This window comes from Arachis ipaensis, chromosome B5 (genome assembly GCF_059453495.1).
Source record: "Arachis ipaensis isolate K30076 ecotype BB chromosome B5, ASM5945349v1, whole genome shotgun sequence".
Taxonomy (NCBI): Eukaryota; Viridiplantae; Streptophyta; class Magnoliopsida; order Fabales; family Fabaceae; genus Arachis; species Arachis ipaensis.
The window spans coordinates 76,494,808-76,517,332 of NC_142440.1; the positions used below are offsets into that span (position 1 = coordinate 76,494,808).

Below are 22,525 nucleotides of genomic sequence, written 5' to 3' on the forward strand. Positions count from 1 at the left end.
AAGCAATAAAATCCTAAAACTATGAATGTGAAAGAAAAACTAGAGGAGGAAGTATTTCTCTCTAAGATTCCAATCTAAAACTCAAAAACTATGCGAATGAGAATGTCTATTGAGTCTTTGCTTGTCCTCTAGCTCTAGTCTGTGTTCCTGGGCCAAAAATTGGGTCCAAACTCAGCCCAAAATCGCCCCCAGCGTCTTCTGAGATTTCTGCATGTGGCGCATGTCACACGTACGCGTCAGTCACGCATACGAGTCGCTGGTCATCTTCGCGTGTCATGCGTACGTGTCAGGCACGCGCACGCATCGCCATGAAAGTCTCCAAATCACGCGCACGCATGAGCCATGCTTGTGCGTTGCTCCTCGCTGGTTGTCTCTTTTATTTCATGTGGTCCTTCCATTTTTGAAAGCTTCCTTTCCATCCTCTAAGCCATTCTTGTCCTATAAAGCCTGAAAACACTTAACACACAGATCACAGCATCAAATGATATGAAAGGGAATCAAAATACACAATTTAAAGGCTTAGGAAGCAAGTTTTCAACCATAGAACAAAATTAGGAAGGGATTGTAAAATCATGCAAATTTTATGAATAAGTGTGCAAGGACTTGATAAAAACCATTCAAATTAGCACAAGATAAACCATAAAATAGTGGTTTATCAATTTGCCATAGTTGCCTGGCGTTTAGGGACGCGTACGCGTGCATCACACACACGCGTCGCAGGATTAGCGTGGGTCCATTTTAGCAACTCGTGGCCAGTGATTTCTGAAGCATTTTAGGCCCAATCCAACTCATTTCTAATGCTATTGAACCCAAGGATTAAGGGGGGAAGGAACCAAGTAGTCATAACTGAGTTTTCATCATGTTTTAGGGTAGAATTCTAGAGAGAAAAGCTCTCTCCTCTCTCTAGATTTAGGATAGAAATTAGGGTAAAGTTAGGTTAATCTCTCTCAAATTTATCTTTCAATTATTGTTTTGATTTCAATTCTCTTTATATTTTAGTGTTCTATTGTCTTAATCTTCTTAGTTTCTCTTGTTAATTTCTTATTTTGCTCTCTTTTGTGTTGATGAACCATTGTTGGATCTTGATTTCCTTTTAACGCAATTTTATGTTCCCATGTTTCTTTTATGTTGATCTTGATTGTTATTGTTGATTTCTTGCTTATGTTAGTTATGGGTTTCATTAATTATTGCATTTTGTGATGTTTACTTTTCTTGCAGACTAGGTATTTGATGAAATGTTTTCACTAGTTTTTGAGTAGTTTTCTTGACTCTTGGCCTAGGCTAAGGGAATTGAGTGACCTTGAGTTATTGGGTCTCATTCGATTGGTGATTTGAGAACCCATGGTGATCAATTTGATACCCATTAACACTAACCCACTACTAATCTAATTAGTAGATAGGTTAGGACTTATGGATTGATGTTGATCAAGCCATTTGACGTACTTCAAGCCTAGGAGTAGACATTAAACATACTTAAGGCTTTTGGAAGTAGACTTAATGAGCTTGGTTCCTCATAATTATCAATATTTGGTTTGTAGACAAGGATACTGATCTCAATTACCTATGTCTAGCCAAGAGAGTTCTTTTCCTTTCTTTTGTTAGTTAATTGTTCAATTACTTTTCTTGCCAAAACTACAAATCAAACCCCCCTTGCATCTTCATAGCCAATAATTGATCACTTCATTACAATTCCTTGTGAGACGACCCGGAGTTTAAATACTTCGGTTAATTCTTATTTGGGATTTGTACTTGTGACAACTCAAATTTTTTATGTGAAAATTGTTTGTTGGTTTGGAACTATGCTTACAACGAAGTTCTTATTTCTATAAGAGAAATTATAGACCGACACGGCAATTTTCTCACTCATCAAAATGGCACCGTTGCCGGGGAATTGTAATGGTGTTATATTATTGGCTATTGTGAATATCTAAATATGTTTGCCTTTTGTTTGTTTGTTAGTTTTTGTTAGGCTTAGAACTTGTTGCTTATTTTTGTAGCTTTTATTTTTATTTGCTATTATGAATTCTCATCCTCACTTTGGCTATGAGTTTGGCTTAAATTATGTTGCAGAAAATGGGAACTACAATGGTAACATGCATCAAGGATGGAACAATCAAAGATGGGAGGAGCCTCAAGGGATTGATCAACCTTCTTGGCAACCACAACCTCCGGTTTCTTATAGGTATAATTCCAATCCTAATGCATATCAATCTAATGGATGTGGTGACCCTTATTGTGATTGTCAACAACCACCACCATATGCATATGAACCACCTCCTCAATATAATTTTGAACCATCATACTCACAAGCTCCCTACCACCAACCACCTCCATATGACCCTAATCCTTATTCACCACACCAACCACCTTATGAGCTATATAAACCATACATGCAACCACCACCATTCCAACACAATTACTCTCAAGAACCACCTCAATATACACCACCTCCATACCCTTATCAAGATGAACCAACTTCCAATTATGAATCCTCCCTCCCAAACAATGAACCCTCTCTTCCCCCACCACCTCCAATGAATGATTCTCTCTAAGGATATATGAGCTCTTACCTCCAAAGGCAAGAAGAGACGCAAAAGAAGTTCAAAGAGATAGAAGCCAAGATTGCTATCGTGGTGGAAGCCGTTAGCAACTTGTACTCATCCTACCTAAGCTTGTTCGATCAAGGCACTTCCATTGTTAAATGTGGAGAAGCAACCAAGGAGCTTAGTGAGGGAGTGAGTTTAGAACTTCAAGGTGAAGAAGAGGGGTTGAAGCAAGAATTGTCACAAGGGGAGGAAGTTAAGACAATTGAGCCGGAAGGAGTGGTTGAAGACCTAGGAGATGTTAGAAGCCCATGGGAGCGTATAGTTATAGAGCCCTCTTTCAAGAAGCTCAATATTGATGTTAAGGAGGGTGTAAAACCTCCAACACATACCACGGTTGAAGATCTTGAAGAGGTTGATTAAGAGATGGATTCAATCATTAAGGAGTTCCTATCTACAATTGAATCCTCTCCAATTGGGCTTGACATAGAGGGTAAGGAAGAAGATACCTCACCTCCCATACCCTTGGTAAGCAATAAAGAAGAGATTGAATTGGAAGGAAGCAACCAAGAGGAAGAGGTTGAGCAAGAAGCAAGCTCTATCGTCGAAGATGCGTCCACACCAACCAATGTGTCTTTTCCTCCCTCATTGTGTTATGAAATTGATGACAAGGAGGACCGTGCACAACCTCCAACACATGGTTTGAGCAATGAAGGGTGTATAGAAGAATTTGGTGAGCAAGGAATTGAAATTGAAGAAGCTTGCAAAGAGGCGGAAGATGCAAAGGAAAAGCACAAGGGAATGGATCTCACATTGGCTAAGTGTGGGGAGGTCCCCCTCCCTAAGTCACCATCCTACACAACATTCAGGTGGGTAAGATTCTTATCCATAAGCTTTACCTTCTCACTTGAATATGGTTTGATTGAAAATGATGGTCAACTTAGAGCTCTTTGTGGAGTTAAGAGTAAGAGAGAGTTGTGTAGTGGTTAGAAGCATCACTCTAAGTTCATGATGGTTGCATGCTCAAAGTTAAATAGCAATGATTGGTGTAGAACCAAATTGCATAGGTGTAGGAGAATGTTTGGATGCTTAATTGAGAATTCACAAGCCTTGTCACCTGAACTTAACTATGGTAGTCAACAAGAAGATGGGTGCAAGAACAAGATTTGGGACCCCGGAATTCATTTCAACAACTAATACTCTTGGGGCCTTGCCATTTACCTACGCTTACTTGAAGGCTTTATGCGCCTAATTTGGGATCCCCTGGACATTGGAGATGCAAATATTGGTGGAGATTCCAGGATGAATTCAAGCATAAGCCACCATAGCAAGGATTCCACCAAATGTCCAACTTAAGGACTTAAAATAAAAGTGCTAGGTGGGAGACACCCCACCATGGTAAACTTTTTCCATTCTTTTGTAGATATAATAAATGAATGAATTGAGTTTCCATTGTAGGTAGTTTTTCTTATTTTCTATACTCTTATACATTTTGCTTTTATTGATAGGTTGTTTGTTAAATTCATATTTTGATTAGAGTAGTTGTTGTTAAGTTATATTTTGCTTGAGGTGTAAGTTTTGTTTGTTTTTTATTTGAAAATTTTTCAAAAACTAAAAAGATTTGTTGTTAAATTTTAATTTTGATTGTTTTAGAATGCTTGTAGATAGAAGAGTGCCATGTTTCTGTAAAAAAAAGAAATTCAATCCACACTTAAGCACACATGATGCTTACGCGTGGATTGCACTTTCGCAACTCCTGGTACATTTACCCGAGAGTTGCGCGAACATTGCGCGAGCACTGTGCGAAAAGCACAACCCACGCGTAAGCACGCATGACGCTTACGCGTGGATTTTCCCTGCTGCATCCATGCATAAGCACGCATGACGCTTATGCGTGGATTGCACCCTGTTTTTCTTCTATCTCCTTTCTTTCTTTTTCTTTTTTCTCTCCTACTTCTTTCTTTCTACCTTTCTTTTTCTCTCTTCTTCCTTTCTTACTTTCTTCTTTTCCCTCTCTTAATTTTTTTTAAATAATAATAATAATAATAATATATAAATAAAAAATATTAAAAAAATTTTTTCTTCTTTTTTCTCTTCTTCCATTTTCTTTTATTGCATTTGCTTATTTTCATTCATTGAATTTTAATTTTGTTTTCATAGCTTGTTCTTATTTTATTTTCTAAGTTTCTTATTTTAATAATGGTGTTGAATTCTCTTACTCAATTGTTGAGAATTTCTTGCATTGTTTGGGTGCTTCGTGACTTGTTTAGCATTAATGGTCATATTTGTTCCACACACAAGATTAGTGCTTTAGTCTTCCTAATTCATTATTCTTTGTTTTTGTACCTCATTATCATTGAGTTAGGATGCGGCCAAATACTTTCATGCTTATCACTAATCTTGCTTGAGACAATTGTTGATTAAGCTTGATGCAACATGCTCTTCATGTTATGCACACGTCGCAGGATCAGCGTGGGTCCATTTTAGCAACTCGTGGCCAGCGATTTCTGAAGCATTTTGGGCCCAATCCTACTCATTTCTGATGCTATTGAACCCAAGGATTGAGGGGGAAAGGAACCAAGTAGTCATAATTGAGTTTTCATCATGTTTTAGGGTAGAATTCTAGAGAGAGAAGTTCTCTCCTCTCTCTAGATTTAGGATAGAAATTAGGGTAAAGTTAGGTTAATCTCTCTCAAATTTATCAATATTTGGTTTGTAGACAAGGATAGTGATCTCAATTACCTATGTCTAGCCAAGAGAGTTCTTTTCCTTTCTTTTGTTAGTTAATTGTTCAATTACTTTTCTTGCCATTTATTTTCTTGCCAAAACTACAAATCAAACCCCCATTGCATCTTCATAGCCAATAATTGATCACTTCATTTCAATTCCTTATGAGACGACCCGGAGTTTAAATACTTCGGTTAATTCTTATTTGTGGTTTGTACTTGTGAAAATTAAATTTTTGATGTGAGAATTGTTTGTTGGTTTGGAGCTATGCTTACAACAAAGTTCTTATTTCTTTAAGAGAAATTCTAGACCGACACGACAATTTTCTCACTCATCAAGCATCACAACACCAAACTTAAATCTTGCTTGTTCCCAAGCAAGCAGTAAAACATGAGAAAAATGAATGAAAACAGAGAGATATATAGGTCCTTATTGGAAAGCAATCAATTTTGGTTCATGGGGTTTCATGTAGGATATATTTGAAGCTCAACTCTTATTGGTCTCCAGGTTTGAGATGTCCCTTTAAGTGCTAACCAAGGTGCTGCTATGGAACCTTGTTATTCATTGATCCTTGGTGTTTGATTTTTTTCTTTTACTTTTCTTAGAAACTTATTCTTTATTTGCAGCTTAGTGTTCTGTGTTGAGGCAGCTTTTTAGGTAAGTTTTCAGTTAACACTCCCGACCCAGATGGCTCAAGGTGTTGGATGATGAAGCACCCCTCAGACCTACTAACACAAGCCTCTCCTCAACACATACATACCACAGACACTTGGCTCACAATTCATGCTAAAGACATTGATGCCCAGCACCTCTTTGGGTCACTAAATGCCTTGTAACTAGGTTGCTCTTGATAGTGGACTTTTGGTTGATAATCCTGGGTTAGTTAACCCAAGTTACCAAGTGTTAAAACACTCCTTAGAAACTAATCATCCAAGCAGATCCTAGTACAAAAACACCACAGGCATGTGTCTTAAGGTTCAAGCTATTGGTGCCCAACTTAATCTTTGTTTCTTTTCTTTTTGTTGCCAACATTGGTGCTGGCCGTTGGTGGCCCAACTTTGCCACCAACATTGGCTTTTCTTTCCTTCTTTCTTGTTCTTTCTTTCTTCCAAGGATATTTATTCACTAAGGTTTCACATACAGCAACTAAGTTTATGCTTAAAAGGGACATTCTACCTTTCATCTTTATTAGTAAACTTGCTAAATAATCAAACATGTACCACCACTTAACCTTATTGTTTTTTCTACCAACTTGGACTATTACTCTTTTATTCAATCAAAAGGCGACAAAGCATACATTTAAGCAAGATGAAAATGAAACAAGCACTTAGACTAGCACACTTTAATGAAAATTAACGAAACAAACAAACAGAATTCAAATGACTGAAAGATTGAAGGAACATTGATTACACCAAAATAAGCACACTTTCAATTGCCATCTTAAGAACAGTTAGGGAGCAGTACGACCTCTTGATAGCTTCTTGTTTCTTCCTTGTCACCACATCCTTTAGCTATTGTGTCTTTCTTTTTCCATCAAGGGAGATTATGCATATTCTATCTAAGGGTTTTACTGCTTTTCCTACAAGAGTAGTGAAAGTTGCTTGCTTTTTAAGCACTTTTATGGTTAGCATTCGTGTGTACTTGTAAGCCTCTAAACTTACTCTGGTGTGTAAACACCAAACTTAGTTCTTTGCTTACTTCCTTGTGCAATGAGTTGTATGTAGAGTGTCATCATGTGCCATTAATCTTTTTGAAAACATATATTAGACTAGATTCGAGAGTCAAATTTCTTCTGTGATTGCTTAGAATTGGTGATATCTTATGATAATTGAAGGATTACAGTGTGTTCATGTGAACTTCATGGTGGAACACCAAACTTAGTATCACACATCCATCCTTGAATTATTGACTTATGAGATTATCACTTTTGGTGTGAAACACCAAACTTGATTCCTTGCAATGCATAGAAGGTTACTTGACCCTTTATTAAACCAAGAAAAGAATCACAGAGAAGGTTTACCTCTGGTTGGGTTGCCTCCCAACAAGCGCTCTTTTAACGTCACTAGCTTGATGGTTATTTCATTAGTTGAGCTTGTACTTCATCTTGGGGCTTTTCCCCATATTTTCCAGATAGTGTTTGAGCCGTTGTCCATTCACAGTAAAGGTTCACTGTGAGCTTTCTTTCATGATCTCTATGTGTCCATAAGGTGAGACCTTGGTGATAAGAAAGGGTCCTGACCACCTTGACTTTAGCTTTCTAGGAAACAGCTTTAGCCTGGAGTTGTAAAGGGGCACTCTCTGTCATTCTTCAAAGTTCCTTGGTGCCAAATTGAGGTCATGCTTTTTCTTTTCCCTTTCCTTATAAATTTTGGCATTTTCATAGGCTTGGGATCTGAACTCTTCCAATTCTTGTAGTTGCAGGATCTTTCTTTCACCAGCAGCATTTTTGTCAAGGTTCAGTAGTTTGAGAGCCCAGAATGCTTTGTGTTCAAGCTTCACTGGTAGATGACACACCTTTCCATACACCAGTTGATATGGAGACATCCCAATTGGTGTCTTCAAGGCCATCCTATATGCTCAAAGAGCATCATCCAACTTCTTTGACCAGTCTTTTCTTGAAGCTCCCACAGTTTTTTTGAAAATTCTTTTGAGCTCTCTGTTGGATATCTTTGTTTGCCTGCTTGTTTGGGGGTGATAAGGTATGGACACCTTATGCTTGACTCCATATCTCAGAAGGAGAGTCTCTAATGGTTTGTTACAAAAATGGCTTCTTCCATCACTGATAAGAGCTCTGGGAACTCCAAACCGGCTGAAGATGTTCCTTCTGAGAAAATTCATCACTATTTTATTATCATTTGTTGGGGTTGCAATGGCCTCCACCCACTTTGATACATAGTCCACAACCACCAAAATATATTTGTTTGAGTATGAGGGTAGAAATGGTCCCATGAAATCAATCTCCCATACGTCAAACAATTCAAGTTCTAGGATGAAGTATTGTGGCATCTCATTTCTTTTGGGCAAGTTTCCAGCTCTCTGGCATTCATCACAATTCTTCACTAGTTCTCTTACATCTTTGAAGATAGCGGGCCAAAAGAATTCACACTGTAATACTTTGGCTGCAGTTCTTTCTCCTCTAAAATGCCCTCCATAACAAGAACCATGACAATTCCATAAGACTTCCCATCTTTCTTCCTCTGGGATGCATCTTCTAAGTATTCCATCTGAATATTTTTTGAATAAGTATGGTTCATCCCAGATGAAATACTTGGCATCATTGATAAGCTTTCTCTTTTGCTGTTTGTTGATCTCTAAAGGGAACTCCCTAGTGGCCTTGAAATTTGTAATGTCCGCAAACCAGTGTGCCTTTTGAACCAACATCAATTGCTCATCTGAAAAGCATTCATTCACACACGGGTCGTGTATGTTGCCTTCTTCAAAAGGGATTCTTGACAAATGGTCTGCTACCTTGTTCTCTACTCCCTTCTGATCTTTAATCTCAATGTTGAACTCCTGAAGCAATAATATCCACCTTATCAATCTTGGTTTCGACTCTTGCTTGGCAAGTAGATACTTCAGCGCTACATGATCAGTAAAAACAATCACTTTAGAGCCAATGAGGTATGATCTAAATTTATCAAATGTAAACACTATGGCCAGTAACTCTTTTTCATTGGTGGTGTAGTTCTTTTGAGCTTCATTGAGGACCTTGCTGGCATAGTATATAACATGCACTAATTTGTCTTTCCTCTGTCCTAACACTACCCCAATAGCAAAATCCGATGCATCACACATCAGTTCAAAAGGTAAATCCCAGTTAGGTGGGGCAATGACAGGTGCTGAGTATTGTCTTCCTTTAAGATCTTCAAAGGCAAGCATGCATTTTTGATCAAATACAAAAGGTGCATGAGAGACAAGTAGATTACTCAGAGGTTTGGTAATTTTTGAAAAGTCTCTAATAAAACTTCTATAGAATCCAGCATGTCCGAGGAAGCTCCTAATTGCCTTGACATTGTTGGGTGGAGGCAATTTCTGAATTACCTCCACCTTAACTTTGTCCACCTCTATACCTCTATTAGAGATCTTGTGGCCAAGGACTATCCCTTTGGTTACCATAAAATGACATTTCTCCTAGTTTAAAACTAGGTTAGTCTCTTGACATCTCTTTAGCACCAAGGCAAGATGGTGTAAGCAATTAGGGAAAGAATCATCAAATACTGAAAAATCGTCCATAAAAACTTTAATGAATTTCTCAATCATATCTGAAAAAATGGACAACATGCATATTTGGAAAGTGGCAGGTGCATTGCACAATCCAAAGGGCATGCGTCTATAAACAAAGACCCCATATGGGCAAGTGAAAGATATTTTCTCCTGGTCCTTCGGGTCAACTACAATCTGGTTGTATCCTGAGTAGCCATCCAAGAAGCAGTAGTATGCATGTCCTGCAAGCCTCTCCAGCATTTGATCCATGAAGGGGAGTAGAAAGTGGTCCTTTCTTGCAGCCACAATGAGCTTTCTGTAGTCAATACACATTCTCCATCCCGATACAGTTCTTGTAGAGATGAGTTCATTCCTCTCGTTAGGCACTATAGTGATGCCTCTTTTCTTGGGGACTACTTGGACAGGGCTCACCCATGGGCTGTCCAAAATTGGGTAAATTGATGCCAGGGCATCTTAGGCTAGTTTCACTAGCCTTTCTCTTTGTTTTTTAATAGGTTTTATACACTTTCTTGAGTTATAAGTAAGCAATTAGGGTAGAAATTCATGCATGCCTAGAATTATCCAACTATGATTAATTTGATGCAATTTCATGAGAATTATGCTATAATTACTTATATGCTAAGAATGACAAGAATTCTCATGACTTTAGCAAGGCTTTGATGCATGTGTTGGTTGATGATAGGTGAAAGAACGCATGAAGGAAGGTTGAAGAAGGAGCATGGAGAAGATAAAGGAGAAGCAACGTTGGGCCAAGTTGGACCACCAACGTTGCCCCTAACGTTAGAAGAGAAGCAGAGCAAGTCTCTGCACAAGTGGCTGATGCTCACGTTGGAAGGAGTGTTGGACACCCAACGTTACCCCCAATGTGGTGATGAAAAATTCAATTCTGGAGCTAAATGAATTTTGAGCGATGCGTATGCGTCTATGACACGTACGCGTGAAAAAGTAAAATTTTGATATCCATGCGCAAGCGTGCGTCATGCGCATGCGTGGAATGGCAAAATTGACCATCCACGCGTACTCATGGGTCACGCGTACGCGTCACAAAGCAAACGTTGGAGGTCCAACGTTGCCTCAAACGCCGCCTCCAACGTCCGCGATGTCAAGCCCAGAAATTGGAGTTGAGAATTTTGAATCGACGCGCACGCGTCAGTGACGCGTACGCGTGGATCGAAAAAAGGCAATGCACGCGTAAGCGTGTGTACGCGTACACGTGAATAAGCAAAATCTCAGATTTCATGCTTAAGCGTGAAGCACGCGTACGCGTGGGTTAGCAGAACGTTGGCCGTCCAACGTTGAGCCAAACACCAATGACAGCAAGATTTCTGGTTATTTTGGTTTTGTTCTAAATGGCATTTGAGTCAACGTTGGCCATCAAACGTTGACTCCAACGTGAAGCATCAGAACTCACAATTCAAACAGATCTCTTCTCAACAGCAACCGAAATCAATTGGAGCCATTTTTAACCCAATTCCATCAAGGCAAAAAGCCCAATTTAGAGATTGAAGATCAATGAAAGAAAGTGTATAAATAGTTTAGAATTTAAGTTAAACGAGGACTTTTTTCCATTTTTTACTACTGCACCTTTCAGTTTAGAATTTTTTGTTCAATTTAAATTTCAGAATGTATCTTCCAGTTGTAATTTTCATTTTGAGAGCTATGAACAACTAAACCCCTTTGATTTGGTTAGGGAGCTCTGTGTAATTCAATGGATCAATAATAGTTTTCATTCATCTTCTTCTTTCTTTTCTCTTGATTTTATTAGAAAGCTTTCGGTCTTCATCCATTTGGATAGTTATCTTGGGAAAGAAGCTATTCATAATTGGATCTCCTCGGAATCTTGGAAGAGGAATGAGGAGATCATGCTAGAATTGCTTTTTCACATTGGATTAGTGAAAGAGCGAAACTCTCGCGATCTAGAATTTTCACAAATAAATTTCCGTTGTAAGTATAGCTTCTAGACCGACAAGAATTCCTTTCTTACAAAAATTTTGGTTGTCACAAGTATAAAACCCCTAAATAAATTGATAATCGAAGTATTTAAACCTCGGGTCGTCTTCTCAAGGAATTGCAAGGAGGTGTTCTTATTATTGGTTATGCAAAGGTATATTTTGGGGTTTTTAAAAGGTTTGAACAAGGAAATAAATTGCTAAGAAAAATAAATTAATAATTAATAAAACTCTTGGCAAGGTATGAGAATTGGAATTCCTATCATAATTATTCTTATCAGCTGTGATGAGAATTGAGTTTTAATCCCACTTAGTTAAGTCAAGTGGACTAATTAGTTTAATCCTCAAGTCCTAGTCAATCCCTTTGGAAAGACTAGCTTTAGAGTGATCCAGATCAATCAGTAATCTGCCAATTTCAACCACTGCTGAGTTGATAACTCAAGTGTTACCAAATACTTAACCAAAGCCAAAAGGAAGAAAATATCTAAATTAAATTAAAAGCATCCATAACATAAATAAAGCAAAGCAAAATCGAATCTGAAATACCTCAAATTATATTAAATAAAAATCAATCTAAACATAAAGAGTTCATAAACCAAATTGAGAAAATAAATAAAAGGAACATTAAACCTAGAATTTGAGAAGAAGAAATCCTAAATCCTTAAAGAGGAATCCTAATCCTAAATCCTAAGAGAGAGGAGAGAACCACTCTCTCTAAAAACTACATCTAAATTATGAAAAGTGAATAATGGAAGACATGTTGTTGAATGGATGCATTCCCCCACTTTATAGCCTCTAATATGTGTTTTCTGGGCCAAAAAATGGGTCAAAAACAGCCCAGAAATTGCCGACGCGGAAGCGTCGTCCACGCGTTTGCGCGGATTGGGTTTTCGCCAGGTCACGCGTCCGCGTGATCCACGCATTCGCGTCGCCTGAATTCGGGGCAGCTATGGCAAATTATATACCATTGCGAAGCCCCAGACGTTAGCTTTCTAACGCAACTTGAACTGCATCATTTAGACTTCTGTAGCTCGAGTTATGACCGTTTGAGTGCAAAGAGGTCAGGCTGGACAGCATAGCAGTTCCTTCAGCTTCTTGTATTCCTTCCACTTTTCCATGCTTCCTTTCCATCCTCTGAGCCATTCCTGCCCTGTAATCTCTGAAATCACTTAACACACATATCACGGCATTGAATGGTAATAAGAGAGGATTAAAGTTAGTAATTTAAAGGCCTAGGAAACATGTTTTCAGTCATAGCACAAAATCAGGAAGGAAAATGTAAAACATGTGATTAGTATGAATAAGTGGGTAAAGAGTTGATAAAAACCACTCAATTGAGCACAAGATAAACCATGAAATAGTGGTTTATCAATTAGATTGGGGTTTGGATGGATATAGTGACATGTAATCCTACCAACACTTTGATCTATGAATTTGTGTGGTATAATCAGTGACCAAACTTCATCTCTTCCCATGAGCACTTAAATCAAGGAATTGGGCAATTGTTCATGCTTAGAGAGATTGGTGAGCCAAAGAATTGGGATCCAATCACTTAAGATTGCCAAGGAGATCAATGAATGCATTGATTGTGGAAGAGATGAAAATAAATTTGATCCGGAGAATTATACATCTCCTGAACCCAATGAATTTCCCATTCTCTTATCTACCCATTCTATTTACTTTCTGCTCTTTAATTTCATGCTAATTCTCCCTTCCCATTTAATTTCTTGCAATTTAAGGTTCTAGACTTTAATTCCATGCAATTTAATTTTCTGTTTCTTTAATTTCTTGCAATTCAAGTTTCCCGCCAATTTTACTTTCTGCAATCCCAATTAAATTCTGATTTAGCTCAACCAGAAAAATTCTCCAATTAACATTGATTGATCTACCAATCCCTGTGGGATTCGACCTCACTCTACAGTGAGTTTTACTTGACGACAATCCGGTGCACTTGCCAGAAGGAAATTATTGATAAATTGCTCTAACCAAGCTAACTATACTCTATTTTAGTAGACTCTACATTTGCTATTTCTTGTACTTGTTTATTATATGATAGGTAGAAGAGAGGCCTCAACCTCATATGATAGTGAACTGGAAAGAACCTTCCTGAGATTAAGGAAGGAAGCAATAGGAAAAAGGGCTGTTGGTGCAGAAGAAGAGGAGGAAGATTTGGATATAACTATGGAGGATGATATGAAAAACCATCATGAAGGAGAGGTGAACAATCATGCCAAAAGAGGTGTAGCCAACCCTGCTGGACAAGAGAGGAGAGTCTTGGGATCATACATCAATCCAAATCCAGGAAATTGTGGTAGTAGCATTCAAAAGCCAACTATCCATGCTAACAATTTTGAATTGAAGTCTTAACTCATAACTCTTGTCTAGAACAACTGTTCTTTTGGGGGTAGTGCACAAGAGGATCCTAATGAGCATCTCACTAAATTCCAAAGGATATGTGACACAGTTAAATCTAATGATGTTCATCCTGACACCTATAGATTGCTACTGTTTCCATTTTTTTTGAGGGACAAAGCATCAAAATGGCTAGAATCATTTCCGAAGGAAACCTTGACAACATGGGAGGATGTGGTGAATAGATTCTTAACAAGGTTCTACCCTCCACAAAAAGTCAGCAGGCTGAGAACTGAAGTGCAGACATTCAGACAGTAAGATGGTGAGACTATTTATGAAGCCTGGGAGAGATTCAAGGATTTGACAAGAAAATGCCCCCTGACATGTTTAATGAGTGGGTGCAAATTCATATCTTCTATGAAGGGCTGAATCATGAGTCAAAGAAAGCTGTAGACCACTCATCTGGAGGTTTCCTTAATAAGAAGAAGACCATTGAAGAAGCCATTGATGTTATAAAAATAGTGGCTGACAATGAGTATTTCTATGTCTCAGATCGGAGCAACAATAGGGGAGTCTTGGAATTAAACCAAATGGATGCAATCCTGGCCCAGAACAAGATGATCACCAAGCAACTGGCTGAATTGACCAAGCAAATGGAGAAGAATCAGGCCGTAGCTATCCACACTCAACCATCACCTCAAGGAGATTTGGAAACAGAAGAAGGAGTTAACTGGGAGGAAGCTAATTACCTTGGAAATTCATTCAGGCAAGCTAATGATCCATACTCTAAAACCTATATTCCTGGTTGGAAGAACCACCCAAACTTTGGGTGGGAGAACCAACAAAACCAAGGCCAAGACCACAGACCACACAATCCAACCCAGTACAATAACTCCACGCAACAAAGCTCCAACCAAAGACCATATCAGACCACACAAAATACTTATTCACAGCCACCATACCAAAGTCATAACAACCACTCTCAACACCCCAATTCCAACTAATCAGTACCACATGATGAAGATAGAATGGCCAAGATGGAAGCTATGCTTGCAAACCTTGGAATTTGAGGACATAAAGAAATTCAAGGAAGAAGTAAGAGGGAGTATAAAAAGCTGAGGAAAGGTTATTAAGAATCTCGAATCTCAAGTAGGACATCTTTCACAGCATATTTTGAAGTCCACTGATAGTTTCCCAAGTGACACTAAGAAAAATCCAAGAGGGGAAATGAAGAAGGTGAGATGGAAAGAGTGTAAGGCAATTACTCTTGCAAATGAAGAGATCCTGGAAGAAGACACTAGCAAGCTAACTGAGCACAGCCAAAGAAGTTCCCAGAGCAACTTGGAGGAAATGGAACAAGGAACTGGATCTGTGCAAAGAAAGGGATCAACAAGGGAGGAAATGCCGGAGCCTTATTTGCCAAGGGCACCATTTCCTCAGAGGCTAAGAGGAGGTGATAAAGAAATATCGTATTCAAGATTCCTAGATGTTTTCGCACCTCTCAGTGTCAACATTCCCTTTATCAAAACTCTCCAACAGATGCCGACATACATCAAGTGCATGAAAGAGCTGCTGACTAGGAAAGAAACCTTAAAAGGGGGACAAATAGTGACAATGAACAAGGAATGTAGTGCTCTCATCAAGAAGGATGTATTCCTGAAGAAGAAAGATCTAGGGAGCTTTCATATTCCCTGTGTCATAGGTGAAACAAAAATTGACAGAGGATTTTGTGATCTAGGGGCTAGCATAAATGTGATGCCTCTACCTCTTATGAAGAAGTTGCAAATCAATGAGCTGAGATCCACTGATGTAATCATCCAATTGGCAGATAAAACTCAGAAGCAAGCCGAAGGAGTAGTCGAAAATGTATTGGTGAAAGTAGGAAACTACTTCCTCCCTACTGACTTTGTTGTTCTGGACATGGAGAAAGGTTACCTCCATCCCATTATTCTAGGGAGACTATTTTTAGCTACTAGTCGAGCACTCATTGATGTAGAACAAGGAGAGTTGATACTGAGAATACATGATGAGCAGATCACTTTCCAGGCCTTCAAGCCCGTGCATGAATATGAGCAAGAGAGCAAGAAATTAAAGGAAGAATACAGTGAGAGCTCTCTAAAGAAAAACAGCAATAAAACCTCCAGGCAAGCATCTAGAGCTTCCCTTGATGGATAAACAAGAAGCTCAAGAGATGAAGCAACCAATGGAGTTCAAGGAAGAGCCGAAGCCACAAGAATCAGGGAGAGCAGCTAACAAGGATCTTCCTAACACAAGAGTCAATGGAACACTAATGGAAGAAGAGAAAAGATTGTGAAGAAATTGCCAAGGGGATGGAGAAACAAGAAGGTTCCTACAGAAGGTTTTTTCCCTGGAGACAAGGTGATATCAATCCACCATCCACCAATCTCACCCCATCTTCCAACCATTCCATCCCAGTTACCTCAAGTGTTCACAATTAGAAAAGTCCTTTCCCTAGAGCATTTAGAAATCATCAGGGAATCAAGTGGAGAAAGCTTTACAGTGAGAGGAGAGGACCTCAAGCATTACAATCCAGCCTAGTAGTAAACCAACCGTCAAGCTAGTGACGTTAAAGAAGCGCTCCATGGGAGGCATCCCATGATTTAGTTTGTTTGTTTTTAATGTTTCAGTATGAATAATAATTGCTGCTCTAACATGAATTCAAGTTCTCATAGACAATTTTGACAACTATTCATGACATTGTAAAGCATATGATCTAATTCTAAGTTTGGTGTGCCTACAGGCACACTAAGACACCTTTCAAAAATGATGATCATATTGCCATATTGACATGTGTTCATTGGAATATATAGCCATACATTAAGTTGGGTGTTCTATATATTGCAAGAACAAGTCATGAGAGTCAAGGGTCTTTTGAGTTTTGAAACTTATGAAAGTACAACCATGTTTATAAGTTTTAGTTCATGATTAGAAATAGAAAAATAAAGTGTTTCTCTTGATGGTTTAACCGGAAGTGACAATAATCCCGTTGAGATCTCAATGATAAAACTTGGAGGAAGAAACACTTTGAACCATATAGCCAAACACTAATTTTGGTGTCCTCAAAAACTATGTAAAGCACAAAAGGAGTCACGGATGGATGAACAATCATGAAGAACACTAGCCATAATTTTAGTTTTAAATTTGAGCTTTGCTTGCCATGAATTTACCGCCACCTATTCATATTATTTTCTTTGTTTTGACATGATGGATAGGTATGCAGGAGAATAGCATAATGAAAAGGACAAGGCAATTGATGGTGAAGACAACATGAGGACAAAAAGTAAGCCATAAGGTTTGGAAGGATTCTTCTTGGAAATGAAAATCTGCACAACCTTGGAAGAAGCCCTTAGAAGACCGACCCCACATGCCTTATGAAGAGGAAACTTTTGTCCTCATTCATTTTTACATGCAACCCTTCATTCATAAAAACTTGCCCAAGGAATCCTAGCCATCCAGTCTTCATTAAAGCTTACTATAAATAGCCTCAATTAGACCGTGCACATGAACTCAAGATTCACACGTCTTGTACTTCAGAAATTCACTTCTTATATTCTCTAAAATCAAGGCCCACAACCGTGTTCTTTGTGGAACTAATCATCTTTGTTCACTTGCTTCCATAACACTACCTTACCTTCAAACCACCCTTTCACCGAGAGTGCATCATACTAACCATACCTCTTCATGAACCCTCAACCTCTATTTGGGTAATCATCAAGGAAAGTATGGCATCTTCTTCAAGTTCCAAAAAAAGAAGAGGAAAGAAACCCATGGTTGAAGAAGGTGAAAATGAATATGATTGATGAAAGTTCAGATCATGGTATCATCAAATGCAACTTGGGTGGATGAATGACAAAAAGATATATCCAGAAGTCCCTTTCTAGCTACCTGATGACGGGTGCCTAGAAATAAAAGCCAAGATCAGAAAGAGAAAATGGGAAGAGCTTACCTCACTAATTACCAAGATTAATGCAAACATCATAAGGGAGTTTATACTAACACCCTGAGGCTTGATATGACTGAAGCCCCAACTTACAAGAGTTATGTACGGGGAGTAGAAGTGGACTTTAGTCCGAAGACCATCATGAAGGTCTTAGGACTTAGGTCAGCATATTTTGATGAGCCGAGGTACCACGAAAGAGTAAATGGAAACCCAGATTATGATGAAATCTCTAGTGATATATGTGTGGTGAATGCTGACTGGGAGAGGGACAATCAAGGAAGGCACAAGTACTTGAAAAAGGGAGATCTCATCCTTGAAGCAAAAGGGTGGTATGAGCTGATAAAGAGATCAATTATGGGCACAGTAAACACCTCGGAAGTTAACAAGCAAAGGGCTGTCATGCTATACTGCATAATGGTGGGGAGAGAGATAAAGGTCTACGAGATCATTGCAAATGACATTCAAAAGGTTGCAGAGAAAAATTATGCTGAAGCCTGGGTCTATTATCCAAGCACCATTATGAAGTTATGCATGAAGGCCAGAGTGCCACTGGAGGATGCACACCCAACGTGGCTGTATCCATGCATGCCTATGACCCTCGAAAGAATGATGAATTCACAGAGGCACAACAAAGTCGAAGGCTACAAAGAAGGAGAAGGAGAGAAGAACCACGGGAGGAAGAAGAACAACAAGAAGGACAACAAAAAGAACAAGAAGAAGAGCAACAATTCCAACCACAAACCAACATAGACATGGGCAGGATACAAGAAGCAATTGAAAGGCTATCCGAACAGTACCTGAGAGTCCAAGAGAAACAAGAAGAATTCCATTCACAATACATGAAAGCTCAGGAGAGACAAGATGAGCTTCAGTTAAGAATGATGAGCCAGCAGAGAAATTTTGAGTCAAAATCTCTAGTTATGCAAAGAGAACAAGCTTCACAATTTCAAGAATCTTTCAACCAGCTGGCCCAACTTCAAGTTGATAACATGAGAGCTTTCAAGGAGTTCACGACCCTTCAGGATGCAAGATATGGAGTTCAAGCTGACTATAACATAAATAGTCAAATCAAGCTCAACTACATTGCAGAACATCTACATAATATGGACCCAGCATTTCCAATTTATGATGAATACTTTGAGGGAAGGAGCGGCAGAGAAATAGACAAAGCAATACGCCTTGAAAATAGAGTGGAAGAGACAATGAAGAAAGCTGGATTCTGGACAAAGCTAAAAGGAAAAGGCAAGGGAGAAACTAGTAAGCAAGCAAGCGAGAAGAAGAAAAAAGACAAACAAGATAAAAAATGAAAGGTGGACTCGCTCCTTGGTTATTCCATTCAATAAAGAAAGAACATGTCTGTTTTAGTTAATATTAGCTTAAGCTGTTTTGCATTCTATGTGTTTAAGTTTGCAATAAGTGTGCTAGTCTAAGTGTGTGTGCTTTCACTTTTACTTGTTTAAATGCTTGTCTTGTCCCCTAAGTCTTTTCAATTTCAATAAAAGAAATGTTTGAACCAGAAGTGGAATAGTTCCTTTTTAGCAAGAAGAGAAATAACAGTAAGTGGCAGTATGTATGTTTGATTGTGTGGTAGCTCAACTTATAATGAATAAAAGGATAAATTATTCCCCTTTTAGGTGTAAACTAGCATGCTGTCTATGAATCTTAGTAAATAAAAATCCTTGGTTGAAAGAGAAACAAACAAAAAGAAAGAAAAAGCAAAGCCAAAAGTGGCAGCAAAAACAAAAGAAAGCAAAGAATAAGGCTAGACACCAATAGCTTGGACCTTAGGACATATGCCTGTGGTGTCTTTGTACTAGGATCTGCTTGGATGATTAGGTTCTATGGAATGCTTTAACACTTGGTAACTTGGGTTAACTAACCCGGGATTATCAACCGAAAGTCCATTATCAAGAGCAACCTAGTTAAAAGACATTTAGTAACCCAAAGAGGTGCTGGGAATCAATGTCTTAAGAAGAATTGTGAGCCAAGTGTCTGTAGTGGAAAATGTGTTAAGTACAAATAAGCTAAGAAACTGCTACAACATATGACACTGAGCTAAAGTCTACAAGAAAAGAAAATGAAGAAAAGCAACCACCAAGGATGAATGAATAATAAGAGGTCATAGCAGTATGATAATTGATGCTTAAAGGAGACATTCTAGGCCTAAAAATCAATAAGAAGTGAGCTGTTGCATTTTCTGCATAAAACAACATTAACTAATAATAAGGACGTGTTGATATGAACATCACCTTCTATTTCATTCTTTCTTCTTATTAATTCAGTACTTGCTTAGGGACAAGAAAGATTTAAGTTTGGTGTTGTGATGCCAGGGCATCTTAGGCTAGTTTCACTAGCCTTTCTCTTTATTTTTTGATAGGTTTTATGCACTTTCTTGAGTTATAAATAAGCAATTAGGGTAGAAATTCATGCATGCCTAGAATTATCCAACTATGATTAATTTGATGCAGTTTCATGAGAATTATGCTATAATTACTTGTATGCCAAGAATGATGAGAATTCTCATGACTTTAGCAAGGCTTTGATGCATGTGTTGGTTGATGATAAGTGAAAAAACGCATGAAGGAAGGTTGAAGAAGGAGCATGGAGAAGATGAAGGAGAAGCAATGTTGGTGGCCAAGTTGGACCACCAACGTTGCCCCCAACATTGGAAGAGAAGCAGAGCAAGTCTCTGCACAAGTGGCTGATGCTCACGTTGCAAGGAGCGTTGGACATTCAACGTTACCCCCAACGTGGTGATGAAAAAGTAAAATTTTCATATCCACGCGCAAGCGTGCGTCACGCGCATGCGTAGAATGGCAAAATTGACCATCCATGCGTACGCGTGGATCACGCGTACGCGTCACAAAGCGAACATTGGAGGTCCAACGTTGCCCCCAAACGCTGCCTCCATCGTCCGCGATGCCAAGCCCAGAAATTGGAGTTGAGAATTTTGAATCAACGGGTACGCGTGGATGGAAAAAAAAGGCAATGCACACGTAAGCGTGGTGTACGCGTACGCGTGAATAAGCAAAATCTCAAATTTCACGCTTAAGCGTGAAGCACGCGTATGCATGGGTTAGCAGAACGTTGGCCCTCCAACGTTGAGTCAAACGCCAATGACAGCAAGCTTTCTGGTTTTTCTGGTTTTGTTCTAAATGGCGTTTGAGTCAACGTTGGCCATCAAACGTTAACTCCAACGTGAAGCATCAGAACTCACAATTCAAACAAATCTCTTCTCAACAGCAACAGAAATCAATTGGAGCCATTTTCAACCCAATTCTATCAAGGCCAAAAGTCCAATTCAGAGATTGAAGATCAATGGAAGAAAGTGTATAAATAGTTTAGAATTTAAGTTAGACGAGGACCTTTTTCCATTTTTTACTACTGCACCTTTCACTTTAGAATTTTTTGTTCAATTTGAATTTCAAAATGTATCTTCCAATTGTAATTTCTATTTTAAGAGCTATGAACAACTAAACCCCTTTCATTGGGTTAGAGAGCTCTGTGTAATTCAATGGATCAATAGTAGTTTTCATTCATCATCTTCTTTCTTTTCTCTTCATTTTACTAGAAAGCTTTCGGTCTTCATCCAATTGGATAGATATCTTGGGAAAGAAGCTATTCATAATTGGATCTCCTCGGAACCTTGGAAGAGGAATGAGGAGATCATGCTAGAATTGCTTTCTCACATTGGATTATATTGGGGTTTGGATGGATATAGTGACATGTAATCCTACCAACACTTTGATCTATGAATTTGTGTGGTATAATCGGTGACCAAACTTCATCTCTTCCCATGAGCACTTAAATCAAGGAATTGGGCAATTGTTCATGCTTAGAGAGATTGGTGAGCCAAGGAATTGGGATCCAATTACTTAAGATTGCCAAGGAGATCAATGAATGCATTGATTGCGGAAGAGATGAAAATGAATTTGATCTGGAGAATTATACATCTCCTGAACCCAATGAATTCCCCATTCTTTGATCTACCCATTCTATTTACTTTCTGCTCTTTAATTTCATGCTAATTCCCCCTTCCCATTTAATTTCTTGCAATTTAAGCTTTTGCACTTTAATTCCCTGCAATTTAATTTTCTGTTTCTTTAATTTCTTGCAATTTAAGTTTTCCGCCAATTTTACTTTCTGCAATCCCAATTAAATTATGATTTAGCTAAACTAGAAAAATTCTCCAATTAACATTGATCGATCTAGTAATCCCTGTGGGATTCAACCTCACTCTACAGTGAGTTTTACTTGACGACAATCCGGTGCACTTGCCAGAAGGAAATTGTTGAGAGGCAAATTTCCGCGTATCATAAATCACCCCTGCCTGCCATAGCTTTATCACCTCCTTTTGTACCACTTCTTTCCTGACTGGGTTCAGTCTTCTTTAGGGTTGAATGGAGGGCTTGGCATCGTCCTCCAATAGGATTTTATGCATGCATATGGAAGGGCTTGTCCCCTTCAAGTCAGCAAGAGTGCATCTAATAGCATCTTGATGTTTTTGTAGCACCTTGATTAACTCCTTCTCTTGTTCTTAACTTAGTGTATAATTGATGATTACTGGGTAGCTCTCATCACTTCCCAAATATGCATACTTGAAGGTGGGGGTAGTGCTTTTAGTTCAAGTTTGGGAGCTCCATCCTCTTCCCTCTTTTTCTCTGATGTGCTTGGAATGAGTGCTTCAGTTGATTGAATTGCTACAGCTTCATTGTTTGGTGGAGGATCTTCTTCTGACACCTCCTCGAGTTCTTCGTCTTTAAACGTTT

The 22,525-nt window shown here is 38.7% G+C and overlaps 1 non-coding gene across 1 annotated transcript; it reads right to left on the minus strand.

The window, feature by feature from the left end:
- Positions 1–14,077: 14,077 nt before the first annotated feature.
- On the minus strand, positions 14,078–14,180 carry LOC148564674 (small nucleolar RNA R71). The gene has a single exon (XR_015883982.1). It is a non-coding gene; the product is annotated as a small nucleolar RNA R71 (small nucleolar RNA).
- Between the last annotated feature and the right edge of the window lie 8,345 nt (positions 14,181–22,525).